The 17,679-nt window shown below is 36.8% G+C and overlaps 1 protein-coding gene across 1 annotated transcript in view; it reads right to left on the reverse strand.

The window, feature by feature from the left end:
* Positions 1-16,870, reverse strand: part of IL1RAPL1 (interleukin 1 receptor accessory protein like 1) — a 794,786-nt gene extending 777,916 nt beyond the window's left edge. The window contains exon 1 of the mRNA XM_072427846.1: positions 15,984-16,870. The gene's annotated coding sequence lies outside the window, so the exon portion shown is untranslated. The remainder of the gene's footprint in view (positions 1-15,983) is intronic.
* Positions 16,871-17,679: the final 809 nt, after the last annotated feature.

Here is a 17,679-nt window from a genome sequence, read left to right on the forward strand (position 1 = left end):
TTTTTGGCACATTGCATCTTTTGCACTGATTAATCCTTATCACATAACCTCAGTTGTGGCGGTTGAGTTGATCCAGGAGGTTTATATCTAACTCCAATCAAACACATTTAGGTAAAAAAGAGAAAGAAAGAAAAGCAATTGTCTCTAAATACTCAGCTGGTCTGGTGCTGAAAGATGAACCAGTGAGGACATGGTTATGTAAAGCAGTGGTCCCCAACCTGGCGGACCACTGAATCTATGGAATCTCCCCCCTGAGTGACGTCATAATGCCAGAACTCGCCCAGGTCTGAGCCTCATTGCAGGTCTGAGCCTCTGATGGGAGAGAGGGCCCACCACCCTGAGCCTGGGAATAGTATGGAGGACGTGGTCTGTGGCTCTGGCTAGTGCACCCCCCAAAGCAGTATCCTTCTCCTGATCCCATTGGGGGGTGCACCGGCCAGTGCAGTGGACCACTGCTGGTCACCATGCCCTTGCGACCTACATATCAGATAGCTGCGGACTGGGGTTTGGGGATCTCTAATGTATTTATGGCTTTGTGTTTTTTACTATTTACTTGCTTTAACGTAAACTTGAAAAAAACTTACCTCTGGAAGAAGAACATAAACCTCCTCTTTTGCAAACTTCCACACATCATCTACCTGTGGCATATAAAGCATCCTAACAACCTAATGTTTTCACATATAGAACCCATTTATAACTGTCTCATAAATGCTGAAAGACAGATGACCATTTGTTAATATAGCTTATTCCATGCTAATAAGCAAGACCACTATATTGAAGAAGGTGACAGGTAAAGAAGTACCAGCTTGCTTTGCAGGAGGAACTTTGTGGCAGGAAAACAAGCTTCCCCACTTCAGGGGACACTGCTCCAATGAAAAGCTCCTAAAGAAGGTTCTGTGGAACTAAATTTAAATACAGTAAACTATGCCAAACAAGTTTAAAAAGACAGCAAATAAATTAGTTTTATGGATGTTCATATCATATTTGTTACCAGTAGATAATTACTAACAATCTTCTTTAAAATAATGCTTATCTCATAATATCATTGCATAATTTGCTTTAAATAAAATGGCAAAAAATCTTTGCAATTTAGCTGCAGACGGTAGAATTAACAAAACCTATTTAGCGCTTATCAGACCAGATGGTAAAAAAAAAGAGACACTGATTAAGAGCCTCCACTTTTGTACATGAACTCAAGATGAGAGGGTTATCTAAAAGAACACATCACTTGTTTCTCATTTGCTGGATGATAATCATTCATGAAAAGGTAAGGATAGTTTGCTGTATATGTACTAATCTCCCAACACAAAAAGAGGTTCATATGTAACATATTGCTTTACATAAAATACTAAAGTGTTTTTTCTGAATATCCACTGACCAAAGACACCATTACATATTTAGGCTCATTATTCATTTTTAATCTTCCATCATTTGTGGTCATGCTTGATTGATCTCTGACAGTCCGAGAACCATGTACAAAAGATATAGAGAGCCACACAAGGAAAAAAATTAATATAAGATATGTAAAAGGGAATGTAAAGTGTAGTGATGTTTTACAATTTTCTTTTTTTATTACAAAAATTAATGCAAATGAAAAAAATGAAATAATAAAAGTAAAATATAAAGTACTTCTGACAGCCAACTGACAGAACTCTAGACTCCTTTTCATGTGAAAAGCATTGCGCTGAAGAAATTTGATTACTGAACATATTGGGCCTGATTTATGAAAGCTCTCTTGGCTATCATGTGATCCCATTCCCTAGGTGATCCAGCAAACCTGGAGTGGATTTCCTAAAAAATTTGCTATTTTTTGACAAATGTTTTCAGTCCTGGATTAATTCCATTCCACATTTGCTTGATAACCCATGTTCTCCCATGATAGTCTATCTTCCCTAGTCTTGGAGACCTTTAATAAATCAAGCACAATTAGTCATCAGGCTATTAGTCAGCTAAGTCCCAAAGGAAGGTAACTTTGCTGTGCTTTACCATATTACTCTATTACTAACCCATTGTACCATGGAAAATTTATCATGTATGAAATGTAAAACAAAATTAAAAAAGTAAAAAGCTAGAGAAACGGGAGTGCGTGACTCACCCAATATGCCTACGCAGACACATAAGAAGCCCAAAACCCAATGTAAGCTATGATTCATGCAACTCATTTCATGAGTATTTTTTTTTTCAATCCTGATGATGAAGGTAAAGCATGTGCTGCTGTGGAAGAATAAATTGAGGTCAAGCTAAATTGAGATGAACGTGTTGCCTTGCCCTGCATAGACAAAACAAGCTATACCTTAAGTTTAAAGTGGCCACATAATGCGAAAGCAGATGCCAGTGCAGCCTACAATAGCTATTTGCAAAGAACAGTACAAGTAATCAGATTTCAGTTTATTGTAGCCAAATAGGTACAATCTGTTATGTGATAGGGGTTAGTGTACTACATTATTAAATAAACCTATAGGTGATGCTGAAATGACGCCGTGAGGATAAGGAGAATAGAGTCACCTGGGATCTATAGTTCTTGTTTGGGGACAGCTTCATGAGGAACAAGCCTACTAAAGTCTCAGTACAAGCTCTGGTAACTGAATAGGGAACCAGGTCTTCCTTGCCATTTACAGACACTTTGGTGATAATTTTCCATAATAGCCCATCTGCTTTTATATTTTTTTTTGCAGTGTATAGATCTAGTTGGAATAATAAAGGAAAGCATATTTGGTAGAGTTCTACATTTCTGCTCCCAAAGCTTGCATGTATTTTTCTGTAAAAACAATAATTATCAAGATGCATGTACATGTTTGATTACACTGGGGTATGATAATTTAGTTTTTTATCTTTTAGAAAGGCTTAACGTAAGTGTAATAAATGGCTGATTATTAGTGTTAGTTGGGATTTATGTATTAGTGTTCTTTTTTCATGCCTGTTTGGTGATCCTGCCAATGATCCACAGCAATTTGGTATGTTTTTTAAGGATTTACCATTAATAAAACTACTAACAATATATATATAATTAATAAATGTAATTTTGTAAACAGTAACAATGGTAGGCTTTGTTTTATTTTTGTTTTTTTTATTGCTGCCTTTTCCCTTGCAGAAAGGAACCCACTCTGCAGTAAAAGTATGGGGAAACCTCAAATACTTTGTCCAGAGAACAGGAAGGAAATCTCAATGAGCATCCCAAATCACAAAGGACATAAAGTGTATTTACCTATAAAACACTCCCCATTTGTAAATTGGATCACTGGTTCTTGGAGCACAATGGGTTTTTGTTCTGTACGGATCTCAGTGCACTAATATCATCTATGTATTAATGGAATAGTAATTTTTAAGTTTTTGTGACAACATTATTTTGGTGTTGATTCATGATTAGAGATAAGGTTAATTAAAGATATATACATACATTATATATAATATACTGTATATACAGGAACAGCTCTTTACAGGCGTAGGCTAGCAGTCAATGTGCAATCAATTTTTTAACTGGGAAAATCTCAAGGCTTCATACCTTAAGTTCCTGTATTATGTAGGTTTAACCTGGCTTGACTCGGCTATATTCCCTCATCAGCTAATGTTGAGTTGCTGAAATATAGTGTGGAAGAAAATATCTGTGCAGCACTTTCTGAATGATTACCTAGTGTGTATTTGTTAATACAGAAGCAAGCCTAACAATTGGGCTCATAGAAATCACTGTTGACATCTCGGTCTACTGAATCATTTATTTCTTGCTGTGACTGTGGAATTTGTAGTTTTAGACCCACCTACAACATTTGTTGTATGTTGTGATTATTCTTATATTTTGTGCAAGTAAAAGTTATGATTACCTGAAAGTTATGACTATAGATTGTCCACGTGATATGTCACATTCACCCACTTGGAACTTGAGTGCCTTGTTAATCCTTTCAAATTATAATGTACAATAAAAGCATAACTTTGCAGAAATAAACACTCATTAATCTTTTTCCTGACATTGTAGATACTTTCATAGAAGTTAATGATATGTTTGTCTCATTGAGTCAAAGCTGCGCATGTAATCTTTGACAGAAACTCAGCGGAGTTACTTTTCATTGAAAATATTATCAAAGTATGTTTTCACAATGTTGTCACCAAGTTGACAACTTAATATAAGATGAAGTAATAACTAAAAGTTGTCATATAAGAAATTAGGCAATTTAGATCCCACCCAAGTAGTCTGAAGGTCACCCTAAAAATGGATATATTTAGTTATGACCAGGCGTAACATTCCAAAGCCCACTACCACAAGAAAGGCCAGCTGGACTGTCAAGCAAAATTACTTGTGTGGCACCCAAAATAGACATAAAATATCTAAAGGAATATTTAATGCATGAGTGCAAGAAGCAAAAATCTCTGTGCAACCATTTGGAATCCTTATAGTGCTCTGACTTTAGTAAACTGAATCTGATTTGCTGTGGGTACTGCACTTTGAACTGTACAAGTTATTTCAAGAAATCCTACTGGGACTAGGGGGCAAGTTACAATTCTCACATTCATTCCTGGAACAGTCAGCTGCACTGTTTTTTTTCACTGCAAGATGTCATCAGTGTGAGCATATACCTATACATGACTCAATGTTGTGGCCTCATCCCCTTCTAAAAGTGCATTACTCTCTTCATTCATAGTGTATTGAAACAGAGAGTTCACCATAGGACTACCCCACCTGGAATAGATGGTGGGTGTAAGCCTATGATAAGGAAAGAAAATGTAGTGCTTTGTTAGTGGCCTAGGCACTACGTTGTTAACCCAGAGTAGTAACTTTAACCAGAATTTTTTAATCTTCATTAGTATTACCAGTTAGTGCCACATGCTAACATATTAGGTGTTTGTAAACCACGGCTCTATGGAACTTTACAGTTCCTCCAGAGTTTGCTAGGGGTTCCTTGAGCAATGTGTGCCTCGTAGGCTAGTTACCACTGACGCCAATGATCTTTTTGGCTGTAGGGGTGACAATTTTTCCCATTCACTGCTAAGCTCATGTACTGTGAGTTGTGAATACATTAATTATAGTAGAGGTTTCTAAGACCTAAAGTATATTTCAAGGGTTCCCCCATGTTAGGAAGGTTGAGAAAAAACATGTTTTAACACTCGGCACGGCAATGCTAAAATGTTAGAATAGCCTAAAAAAGAATCCATCTAGGGATGAGCGAAAATGCCTGACGTTCTTGCGAAAATTTCCTCAAACTTGTGATGGGTCTGTGAAAGTTCGGCAAACCGATTTCACGGACCCATCGGACGATCAAGGAAATTATTACAGGATGATGCACTCATTTAAGCTCTAGTGCCTTGGGATCACATACAGGAGGATTCCCACGGCTGCATTCATGAATGCAGCCCGCGGTACTCCTCCTGTCAGTGTGAGAACCACGGCTGTGCTCATCAATGAATGCAGCCGATGGAATCATCACGGGATGGTTCCGACGTCTGCATTCATTCATGATGAGCAAAGCCGCGGTACTCCTGTGTTCTTGGATAGAGAATCTCTATCCAAGAACACATACTACAGGGCTGCAAGAGCAATCAGGGTAGCGGAGCTGTCAGCTCCGCTCCCCTGATTGTTCTTGCAAGTCCAAAAAATTAGATCTTGACGAACGAATTTACAAAGGCCGTTCTCGCTTACATGTTCGGTAAGCGATAATGGCCCGATTTGCCACGAGATTGAATTTTAAAACCTCACTCGCTTGTCCCGAAATCCATCAAGATAGACATATGGAGGCGTCATGGCTGGCATTCTTGCCATACTTCATAGTGAGTCATTGACCTAGAACTATTCAGAAAAACTGCAATATTGGCTCAAACATCCCAAATTTGGTTCTGTTCAACTAAAGCCTATTAGACTAACTTCTGTCAGCCTATTTTCAGTACACGGCAGTCAGCAATCCTATAGACCGGTGGTTGTAGGGTTGCAGGACCACCCCTGACAACCACTAGGGAATCGGAATGCAGACCTCCAACTTGACAATATGCTTGCCTACAGACTGATAACTGCACAATTTCTTGTTTTTTTGTAAAATCAGGATAATGATGACAGCAACAAAGCAAAAGCCTTTTAAACCTGTCAGCAACTCAGCTCTCGTATTCCTTTTGTGAAAGATTATTTTTGGTAAATTAGTAATCAGGTTACTTTAGTCACTTCAGTTGCTATGGAGTAGATTTCTTAGCATATAACTGCTGTTTTTGTTCTACTCATAAAATCCCTTATTATGGAGAAGAAAAAGACATAGATCATACATTCTAATTATATGTCAGTTTTTTGTTTGTTTGTCACAGGTTACTACATTTTGCCTATTTTATTTGTTCTTTGCACTGACTTCCATAGAGCAATCAGTGAAGCTCATGGAATATTTCAACAAAAATCATCCATTTATAGAACCTATGTACTGTTCCCATTAGAGCTGAGCAACACTTGTTATTTTTTCCCCTCTAGTATGAAAAAAATAATCATAACATAATAACGAGTAAAAAAACTAGTAATTTCAGAAATTATGTTTTCTCTGCTGCCTGACAATGTTTACCATGATAGACTAGATTACACTTGTAACAGCTGATTTTGTGATTGTATTGATTACCCCTTGTTTATCTCAATTGTACAAACTCAACAGCAGAGGTAAAGGTTTTTAGAAATCCAAATTAGATTCAAAATTATTTTTCTACTTTATTTTTCTGTCTTTTTGACCATAAGATTAGGAGGCCAATTTTTCAAAGCCACATGCATATACATTAGATACAAATATATATATATAAGTGTGAAGCTGCGATAAAAGTTAAGCAACTGGCAAAAGTTCTAAAAGTGGCAATACCAATGCAAGTAAGCACCAATATCCCTGCATTATCATCGGGATTGAGCCATTTAATGGTTTCCTGGTTTCCTTTATCACTGCAGATTACTGCTGCACTTTTGTTTATTTGGGTTTTTGAAAATAATGGGATAAAAGTCCAAAGAATTGCAGTGATAACACCACAAATTAAAGCAATAAATTACCACTGTATTTTTAATGTTTGCTTTTCCTTTTAATCAGACCCTTAGGTAGAATAAGCAACATTACTATTAGAATAGTCAATTACCTATTTTATTGCCGGAGATAAAGTATCCAATGTGAAATCAGTATAAATGATTAAAGGACTGGTAAAAGGCTGTATTTCAGAAATTGTACAGAATGTGCTCTGTGTTCTATCTTTAAAGAAAATCAAAACCCTCTCACTGTCCTTTGCACCAAACATTAAGTAGAGAAAGTGGTGGCAATGTATGCTGCTTGCTTATAAAGAGAAGACAGACAGATCACACCACTGCTCTGGAAATGTAGAATATTATCCACTGCTCTCACTCTACTCTGAAAATACCAGCAAACAGACTAAACTAAGTTAATTTTTTTTTTTCAAAAGCAAAAAAAAGAAAAGAAATACAAGATGCTGTCTGCTGTGCCAACTAGGACTGTATATTCACTACTCATATAACTGTATGAAATTCCAATTATATACAGAGTGCACACAATATAAAATAATATCAATAACTTCTCAATCTGTTGAATATAGTTTATATATGAATTAAAACAGTGGTAAAGTCCTTCACGAATTCTTGGACCATAACACAATAAAATATCTATTGTTCATAATTTAGAAGTTTTGAGGAATTATTTATGTATTGTTTGTTTTTTCGTGCATCATGTTTGCGCAGGATTTTTTATCTACTTCTATCCAATATGTTCTGGTGAAGAACTGTCCATGGTGGCCTTCGCAGGGCCTGATAATTGAAAGCTAGGCAACCTAATAAAGTAGTGGTTGGGACAACTGATTAGGGTATATACTAATTACTCAAGGATGCTAAACCACTAATAGATGTAGACAATGTTTGCTGTCTTGTTGACATATTGATTTTTTTTTTTTTTTAAAAAAGGATGGGCAGATCTTTCACCTCCTGTCATTTTACTACGTCTTTTACAAGCCTATTAAACACAATGTTAAAGAAACTTGCTCTTTGCCAGTGTTTTTGCTTATATCCCCATACCCAACATATACCTCTTTTTTTACTCTCCAACCATTCCAAGCAAATGTTAGTACAGTGTTGAGTCACATGTTCCTCTATTCTCAGATATATTAGGTATTTTTTTCTCTGGTGGATAAACACTAGTGGAAGAGCAAAATAAAGATGAAATGCTTGATTATTTTACCTTCAAGTCTTATTGTCAATATCCATATTTGTCAATATATTGGATTTGCGTCCTGGTTGAGTGGATGTGGCGTCGACCAAAACACACCAATATTTTTTTGCTAGATAAGTGAGGAGTATCAGACTGGTAGGGGTGTGGAGGATGAGGGATTTAGCTTAATACAAATATTCATACTTGTATTTTTTTAATTTCATGATTTATTATCAGGGGTATTGGTATGGGCATTGATTTTGTAAGTCTTGTAATAAGTGCAACCTAAGCTGCCAGACTAGTGACTGGCAGCATCAGAGGCCATAGGACTTTGCCACATTTCCATGTAATGGTTAGTCAGAGTTTGAACCTAGTGGCCCAGACAGAAGAACATATCCCCCTTTGAGTTAAAGGGGAAGGCTCAAAGGACAACATATCAGCCTTGGGCTCAGGGTTCCAGAGAAAGCCTCTATATATGTGGTATAGTGTATTTCTGTTGTGTGTGTTAGTGTAAATTGAGTGCATATTGAGGGGTTGAGTGAACTGTATTTGGGTTGGGGGGGTAACCCAGTGGTGGGGAGCTGGTAATGAACATTCCTCCAACATTCCACATTCCTCAACATTCCTCATTCCTCCATTTTTCATGACCCCATATATAGTATAGAGAAATAAATATATTTGTAACATGGACATACCATGATCATGTAATAAGCCTACTCTTGTAATCTAAGCCTGCAATTCTCAAGATAATTTTCTGCAAGAAGCCATAGTGACATTCCTGCTGTCAGATTACATTGCAATAAATGTTCATTCAGGGCAATAAGCACTTTAAATATTAGTACATTTTATCTTTTGTTTGCTTTATAGTATTTGTTTATTTGGTGCTTCCATTTAATAATACACATAAAGATAATGTGTAAAACCACCTAGCATAAACACAGAGCCCATTAAATATGGTCAAGGGGAAAGTGTGTCACACATCTTAAATAATGATAGATAATGAATAGATAAATATTCTATTTAATTATGCAGTAACACCTAAAGTAAATGGCTGTTATTGTTAAAAAATGACAAGTGACAATACCAAAGGAACGCAAGTCTATTCCCCAAGGTCATTATCTTACCATTAGCAGCCTGATGTGGCATACAATTTACTAATGATAAAAAGAGATTAAATAATATTTTCTTGCTTTGATTTCTTTTTATGGATATATAAAATTGATGATTGCAGAGAAGAAAAAGAACACTGCTATATAATTTGCATTTTCCACCACGGTATGTCAAAAAAACTTTGGTTATGACAGTAACGGGTTTAGTTTCATTCTGTAAATCTCTGTTTTTAAATCCTCCCATCAATGAACATTAGCTTCTTACTGATCTCCTTATCAATCCAACTAATCTGACGCAGCCTTCGCATGCCAAATGGTTTTGAAGGGTATCTGAATTAGGATAATAAAAAAGTAAAATATTTTTTTCATAGCTTGGCATTTTTCTTCAGTTATATCACCCAAGATCAAAATAAAAGAGTGAATATGACTGTTTTATTCTCCATAACAAGGCAACGAAAAGACCAATGCTTTGCAGTAAGTGATTTATCCTTTCAGCAGTTTAAAGATAGCAGAGTAAGGGGTTTATTCTGGTTGGTTTTCATGGGTTACTTTATTTTGCACACTGATTTTCACATGGCTTCAATTGTACGTTTGAGTAAAGAGGCTGAAGACATTAGGAACACACATTGGGCTCATTATGACCAGGACACATGCTTTAAAGCAACACATAACAATGTACAGCACATGTCAGGGTATGCTGGGTTGCTATTTATTGCTAATGGCACAGAACAATAAAAGGTAAAGTGCTTTAAAAATGCAAAATGCACTACATTTGTGTGTGATGCACTGCTTTAGGCACCTCATTTAAATTAATGGGCTTATGAACACAATTTGGTAATGTGTATCCATTTTGCAAAGCTAGGGTGGGACCAAGCCTGAACTGAAATCAAACATAATAGTTATACATATAACTGTCTCATGACTATAGGAAGACAAGGTCCTAAAAGCCAGTTTCATATTTTGTTGGCTAGCCCACATTCCTTTGCCTTGTAGGTTGACTGGTATTTTAGAATTCAATGCAATAATTTTATAAAACTTGGACAGAGGACTGAAGGAAAGTTACGTTTGTGTTGCTGGAGAGGATGTGCAGGGAAATTAAAGCAAACCAGTTGTGTTGAAAATAGCTTTTCATTGCAAAAACTCTACCTACATGGCTGTCAAGCTGATCCATTGGCTTTAATAAAGTCTGAACTATACACCTGAAACAGAGTAGATTGAATTTATTTGACTTTGTTTTCACTGGTGAAATGTTATTTCCAGGTCAAATGCATGCTAGCACAAGAGAGTTTAGCATTGGTAACCTATATATTATAAATACTACAAGGATAGTTTTTATATTTTAGTATTAAATCTCTATTCACATGATTTGGTATTAAGAATACATAGAGCTTCATTCTGTTTTCCATTGCTATGTAACCTCATTGTTGCTTGAGTAGACCAACCCCAGTGCCATACAGCAGTGCATGGAGCAATAGGTGCTCAATAGTCATACACTTATATTTGTAATCATTGACCGTCTTAAAGTAAAGGACATTCCCGACAGCTGTAATAAACCAACAAATAACAATCGCAAGCTGGAATTAGAACTGGTGCATTTATTAAAGTGGTCAAAAGAACAGCAGGGAATGTGTAAGTGAAAGCCCTTCATATTAACCAATTCGATTTTAATTTACTAGAATAAGTTCAGTTAAGATATGATTTATTTGCAGTTGCTGTGGCTTGTACTTTGTGCATCCTCAGTGCTCTTTTAACTAATTTTATTGAATAAGGCTGATTTAGGTCCATTTACTTGTGTGTGTATGTTAAATTACATCAAATTAGTGTAAACCACAACACTTTTACAGAAGAGGGGTTTTTAGAATTTGTTTATGCATGAAGGGCAGGAAGAGAAATAAAAGGTCAAATGTGCTACAGTGAGCATGGAGCATTTTTTAATCAGCATTTTTTCCCCATAAGCTAAGACTTTGCCATGGTCTGCCTAATTTAAGGCTGTTGTTAAAATCAACCAATATTGTGACCCCCTAACTTCATTACTAACCATCCAGGGTCCAATGGTGGAATGGGCTTACCGAAGGTGCTACCCTAAACACCTGAAGATACTCACTGGCACCCTTTCCCCCTCTGTTCAACTTGATACCCTTTAGCCAAGTGATCTACATACTGATGAGATTTAGCAGCATTTACCATTCGAACTCAGCAACCAATGAGCAATATATCTGTTCCTGGTATCACACACTTGGGTGGAACTGGCACTGCCCAGTAAGTAACCAGATACAAATTTCAATCAATGAGCTCCCTGTTGGAGAAATGGTTGGCTGAATTTTCTCAGGTATATTCAAAAATTAGAATTGTACATAGAATAGTACTTCCTGTGTAATTTCTTCTACAGGAGCCTGGAGAATTACAGGAGAATAAAACCTACATAGCTTTGGACATAATCTGCAAGTTTGTTTGGCACACTTACAAATTATAGCACACACGTACCTTTCTCTAAGCACCCTGCAGCTATGACCAGTCCGGGATCCTGTCACCATTGCACCCTCCAAAACCACAATTTTAATGTTCAGTCTTATGGGTCCTTGGTACTCTTTGGCCATTGGGTGATCATTGATAATGTAACAGTGTTACATTATACCAAAGGGGACGACATATGATTTAAAAGGATCCATGGAAACTGCAAGCTAAAGTCCAAATTCAACCTTGTACAGGCCTAACGTCAAACACTTTACATTGGAATATGAAAAACCTGTAAACAGTATACAGATTACCCCAAACAATTTGCATTATATATACATTTTATATTGTATGGTAGGGAAGCCACTTTACGTTTTACTGGTATTTATGATGAGGTGTTTTTGTTTGAGTTATTTGGATAACGTTGCAATTTTTATCTATGACATTCCATTGTAGGTATAGCGCTTGCAAATTAGAGTGTTTGAACATTTATAATTGGTCACAACACAGTCTTCCTGAGTCTGTCAAGGCATTACTGAACAAAATATGAAATATATCATGTTTTCTTAATGCGTTAGTGCTTCCTTACTTCTCCCAAAATGTAAAGAGAATAACGCATGTGGGATACGCTTTAAAGCTGAAGTCAAGGCAGATACAAATGCAACTTTAAAACCAATAATAAATCTTCACATTTATTTTTTAATTGGAGTGTAATACCTGATTTTGACAATTGATCAATCGACTTCTTGCTACAGAAAAGCACAGAGAAGGGGAGGAAGAAACAATAAAATAAGGAAAGCAGTTGTGCTAAAGTACAAGGAGCATGATGACAGAAGGAGAAAACAGAGAGATTCAATCGTTTATTGTGCAGCTTGCATTTATATTATACAGTCTCAGGCAGGGGAGGTGTATTTTAGTGGTAATAAATTTAGATAAATTCTGGTCCCCTGGTCCTTTAGAAAGTATATGCTCTGTGGTAGATCTGTGTAAATCTGAGGACTGAGTGGCGAGAAATACAAATTATTAGATAGGAAAAACATCTCTCAAGTATGTATTTCATCTGTGTTTTCAGCCGTTAACCTTGAGTTCAGCTTTAAATGTGATTCAGGACATCTTAAAACACTGGAGATTTTTTTTTTTTTTTTTTTATAGCATGAAGGGTTAACAAGCAACACTGTATAACAAGCCTCAAAAAATCCAATTACATTTTTACCCACAACAATGAGAAATAGCCTTATAGGCTGTCAGAGCAGATATAATTATAAATGATCCCAGGGAACATTTGCTATGCAATAACTGAAAATGACAATGGAAATGCCACCCTGTGCTCTGGAATACGGCTGGAAACTGCATACCATTATTAATACAATCCACATATGGAAGACTTGGGAAATGCATTCTTCTATCATTCATTATAGCACTCGACCAATTGTTTTATCTTTCCTTGGTGAGCTCAAGGATACTCTTACTGCAGAAGGAACAAAGTGGTTTAGAAGGCACATAAAAAAGAAAAAAAAACTCAACTATGTAAGGTTGGAAAGAACTGTATTAAAGCATGCTTCCCATTGAAGGCAATAAATACAGTACTGCAGCTACAGTCCTATTCTGACGTCTGAAGGATGGGGAACAAGAGGCAAACACCATACATTTATAGCCCACAAGCAACACATTGCAGGTATTTGCAGTTTGACAGCGTTAAGTAGAAATATAAGGCTTCAGCTCAACGATCTATAAATAAAAAAAAATACATAGATGGCGACAATGTATGCTGCATACTGTGTACATAATCTGTAATAGAGAATCCAGAGTATGGCACATGTTCTGATTTGCATTTCATACAATATTCCCCAGACTGTAAGGGCTGCTACTGTTTACATCACCAAACAAGGTCTAATCCTGGCCATTTTATTGGTAGTCCAAGTAAGCCTTGTTCTACAGTAAGGTCTGCTCCATCTGCAGCATGCCAGTGCACTCATTTGAATGATAACCAGTGGCAAGACCTAGCAGTGAAAGCCTAACCTTCAGAAACACACCGCTCTCATTTCTGAAAGCAACTACCACACTCTGAAATGTGCCTTGAACACAGGTTAGCAGTGCCATGATCCTTTTATGTTTCCTACATTAACTTCACAATTCTACATTTCACATGCTGAATTCAATCATCTTCCACATACTTCTGTACAGCATTTACTCTGCCGAACTTAGTCCTTGGTTTTTCCTGTCCTATTTTAGACATACCATTAATCATGCTTGGGTAAAGATAGTATCTTTCATTATCACAGGTAACATGGAATATCAGACACAGGGCTCTTACAAGACATCTATCTTCCAAACTTGGACATAATCCTTTAAGGGATTCTAAACAACACCTGACATCTGTTCTTCCTCCATGTGCCATCTACCTCTTTAATGGAAGAGTAGCCTATGCTATGTGCAGCTGGTAATATCCAAGAAATTCCTAATATCATCATGCATTGCAATAAAGAAAATATAAGCATCGCTCAAATAACCACAAGAAGGAGCTTATAAAGAGCAGGAAAGGTGGTGATTCAGGTTACATTAAAAGTACATGTCTTGTTATTACCATTCACAGCTTGCAGCCATTTTAAAGCTATACAGGATCAAATTGCATCATGTCAACATGAAATATGCTATTTAAACTTTACATCCAAAAAAAACTTCAACCTGTTTAAAGTCCATAAGAATAAATAATTTTTTTTCCATTGATGTTTAATGATTATGGTTTACTTTGACTTGGTCTTTAACCTGTACTTCCTAAAATTCCATCAAAGTTGTCTGACTTTGAATGGTCAGACATGACCATGTGTCCTGGCCAGAAACACACAAGTAAACTTGTTGTATTCTGGTTCTATGCAGTCTTTCCCATTCAAGACCATTTTTCAGTAGCTCCCTTGGCCAACTTTATTGTTTGCAAACATTCTATGAAAACCCTGGCCTCAGTATTGACCTTGACCAAGTCTGTAGGCTGATCCAGTCAATGGGACCTTTGTTAACTGTTACACTTGCTATATTCTGGAGCTTACAAAATGTGCATAAGGTGGTGCACAAATCTACAAGCTTTTACTAGCTATCCTATGACCCATTGAAAATAGATACTGCAAGAAAAAGGGTACTAAATGTATGGCAGAAAATTAAGAATTGCAGCAAAATCTCATCTAGAAACCATTTTCTTCTTCCTTCCTCCCACTTACCCTGTCAATTGATCTGTAGTCCTTTGGCAATTAAACTTAAAAGAAGTCATTTTTGTACTCTATTATTAGGTGCAATCACTATTACTGTCTTCTCTCTAAGAAAAGAGAGACCCTTGTCATTTAACACCCTTTTTTGAATTGCAAAACATGATGCAACAAGGAGGAGAGTTGTTAGAGGGGATCCTTGTCCACACAGAACTTTACCCGTGAAGTGCAGCCCAATCCTGGCCACTCTATATATATTATACAATTTGATATCAATGTACTATTATTTTCCAGTAGTCTAAACTTTTTTAACCAGGACCAGGACCAGGACATACTCTGGTATTGTGGACTGTAGCCTAGTTTAACACTGCCATCATTATCTGCATAGAGTATTATGCTTTTGATGGGATCTATGTGAGCCAATAGACAGCACTGCTGTAGTCGTTCTGATGGACCAAAGACTGAGCCTGGAACTGATTATGCCAGCCAGTCTTTGTGCTGCTCTTTTTCCTCTAACAGCTTGCAGCTATATAATCCTCCTGCAGAATCTGCAGAAATAATTGCATAGCAATCCATACCAATACACTTAATGCCATTTAACCTCCTGCTGAATAGGAAAAAAATGGCACACACGAAGTGCTGGAATAGGTATATAGGAATCCATGCAGGTTGCTGCAGCTTCTGTGATCAATGCACCAGTACTAATGATCACAGTTAAATATATATACCCAAATACATCTATTCTACTATAAAGCCATGGTAGACACTTTACCAATCTACAGCTGATCTGCTTTAGAAAGACACCTTCTATTAACCCTTGCTTTCCAAATATATTGCATTAAACCTTGATACACACAGGCATGCTGTATAATCCAAAGGCAATATGATGTATGATAGTAAAAGGCAATGTGCCCTGATCACAGAAGACATTATCAAATGTTATCTGCAGTTGTCCATTTGCTCTTGTATATTTAAGACTGCAGCAATGAGGGAGTCCCCTTTCCATCACAAGCACCCAAGTTTCAATAGTTAGCCCACTGCATGCTTTTTTATCTAGAGACAGAAAAGAATCTTACCCAAAACGTTCTTCCAAAATATTGGGATGTTGGGATCAGTCAGCAAGGTGATAGTTGGTCATCACAATGCTTACTCAGCAGATCCAACCTTTTATTCCTTAGAAATGTGGCTTAGAAATATGTGGATTTCTGCTGCTGCTAGCAATCAGTAAAAGGATCCCCATTCACGAGTGCCAAGTTCACCACCATATAGGATAATTCCATCTAGACAGAGGATGTAAGACCTGCAGCCTTCCAGCTCTCAAAGTACCCAGTTTCATGTAGAAGATCCAATCCAGGTGTGAATCAAAAGCGTCAAAAAAGAACTGCTAAAATAAAAAAGACAGAAAGAGGAAAGAGCAACAGAAGTCTGTTATCAACAGGGAGAGAGAGGGAGAAAATCCTTACTGCATCTGCAGCTTTTCAGAGCAAAGCCCCACTATACATATAAGATCTTTCCATATTCAAGACGCAGCCAGAGGAAAAAAAAAAGAAGAAGCAGTGTATGTATATTTCACAAGTATCCTGCAATAACAGATCCAATGGGGTTTTCCTTTAGCTGTACTGCTATGTGAAAGAACTCCTGCTGTTTGAATGGATGTCTCCTGGGTCCTAGCACTCCCAAATGAAGATGAAGAACAAGGTGGTAGAACAGAGAAGGAAAGGATTCAGATCAGTTGTTAGCTCCAGGATGATGCTAATCTCCAATATAGAGGACAAGCACACAAGGAAACTTGATTAACAGCCAGCATCCAGAAAACAAGGGACCAGAGAGGAAGGCAAAGAGGGAGGTAATAGAGAGACAGAGATAGACAGAAAAAAAGGGAGAAACTGCAATACATAAATGAATCCAGTGTTTCAATAAGATCTCCTCATTTGATTGAATGCACTCTCGCAGCCTGCTGCAACTGCAAGTCATAAAAAAGATACTGTTACTGCCACCCAATGGATATTTCAGTCCTAGCCAATCCTCCCTCCAGTTTACAAGGCAGAATTAAAACAGGAAAGCCTTAGATGGAATGAAGAAAAGTCTCATAGATTAGCTGCTTGCTCTTAACAATTGCATAAAGCATCTGTAAATTCTTCTCCTTCTTCTACACCTTCTTCTTCTTCTTCCTCTTCCTCTTCTTCTTCTTCTTCTTCTTTTTTTCTACTTCTTCTTCCTCTTCTTCTTCTTCTTCTTCTTCTTCTTCTTCTTCTTATTATTATATATCTAGTTATATTTATTTGTTTTCAAAATACTTTTAAATCTGCAGGATTTTATTTTTAAAACAGTGCTTGCCATAAAGGGGTTTGGTAAAATATTTCTTCTTTAACCCTCCTAGCATTCTAATTTTCTCAGTATTTCCATGCAAAAAGCGTTACTTTTTTTGCATGGAAATTTATTTTACATAGTAGGCTATAATTCTTTTGTCCGAAATATGTCCTATATTTATTACATTTAATAATAAACTTTAAATAAAAAAACACAACAAGCTGTTAAAAAAATAATGAAATGTAATATACATATTACATATGTATATACATATATATATAGATTATACAAAGATTTATTTGTCTTGGACTCAATACAGCTATTTTGTATTGAATCCAATTTAAAATTATTTGAATTTCTCCCGCCGCTCCTGCCCGCATCGACGCATGCACCAACGTCACCGGGAACCCCCGCAGAACATCTCTGCAGTCGCCGGGAGAAGATCAAAAAGGGAGGAGCCTG

The sequence above is a fragment of the Pyxicephalus adspersus genome, chromosome 1 (genome assembly GCF_032062135.1).
Source record: "Pyxicephalus adspersus chromosome 1, UCB_Pads_2.0, whole genome shotgun sequence".
NCBI lineage: Eukaryota > Metazoa > Chordata > Amphibia > Anura > Pyxicephalidae > Pyxicephalus > Pyxicephalus adspersus.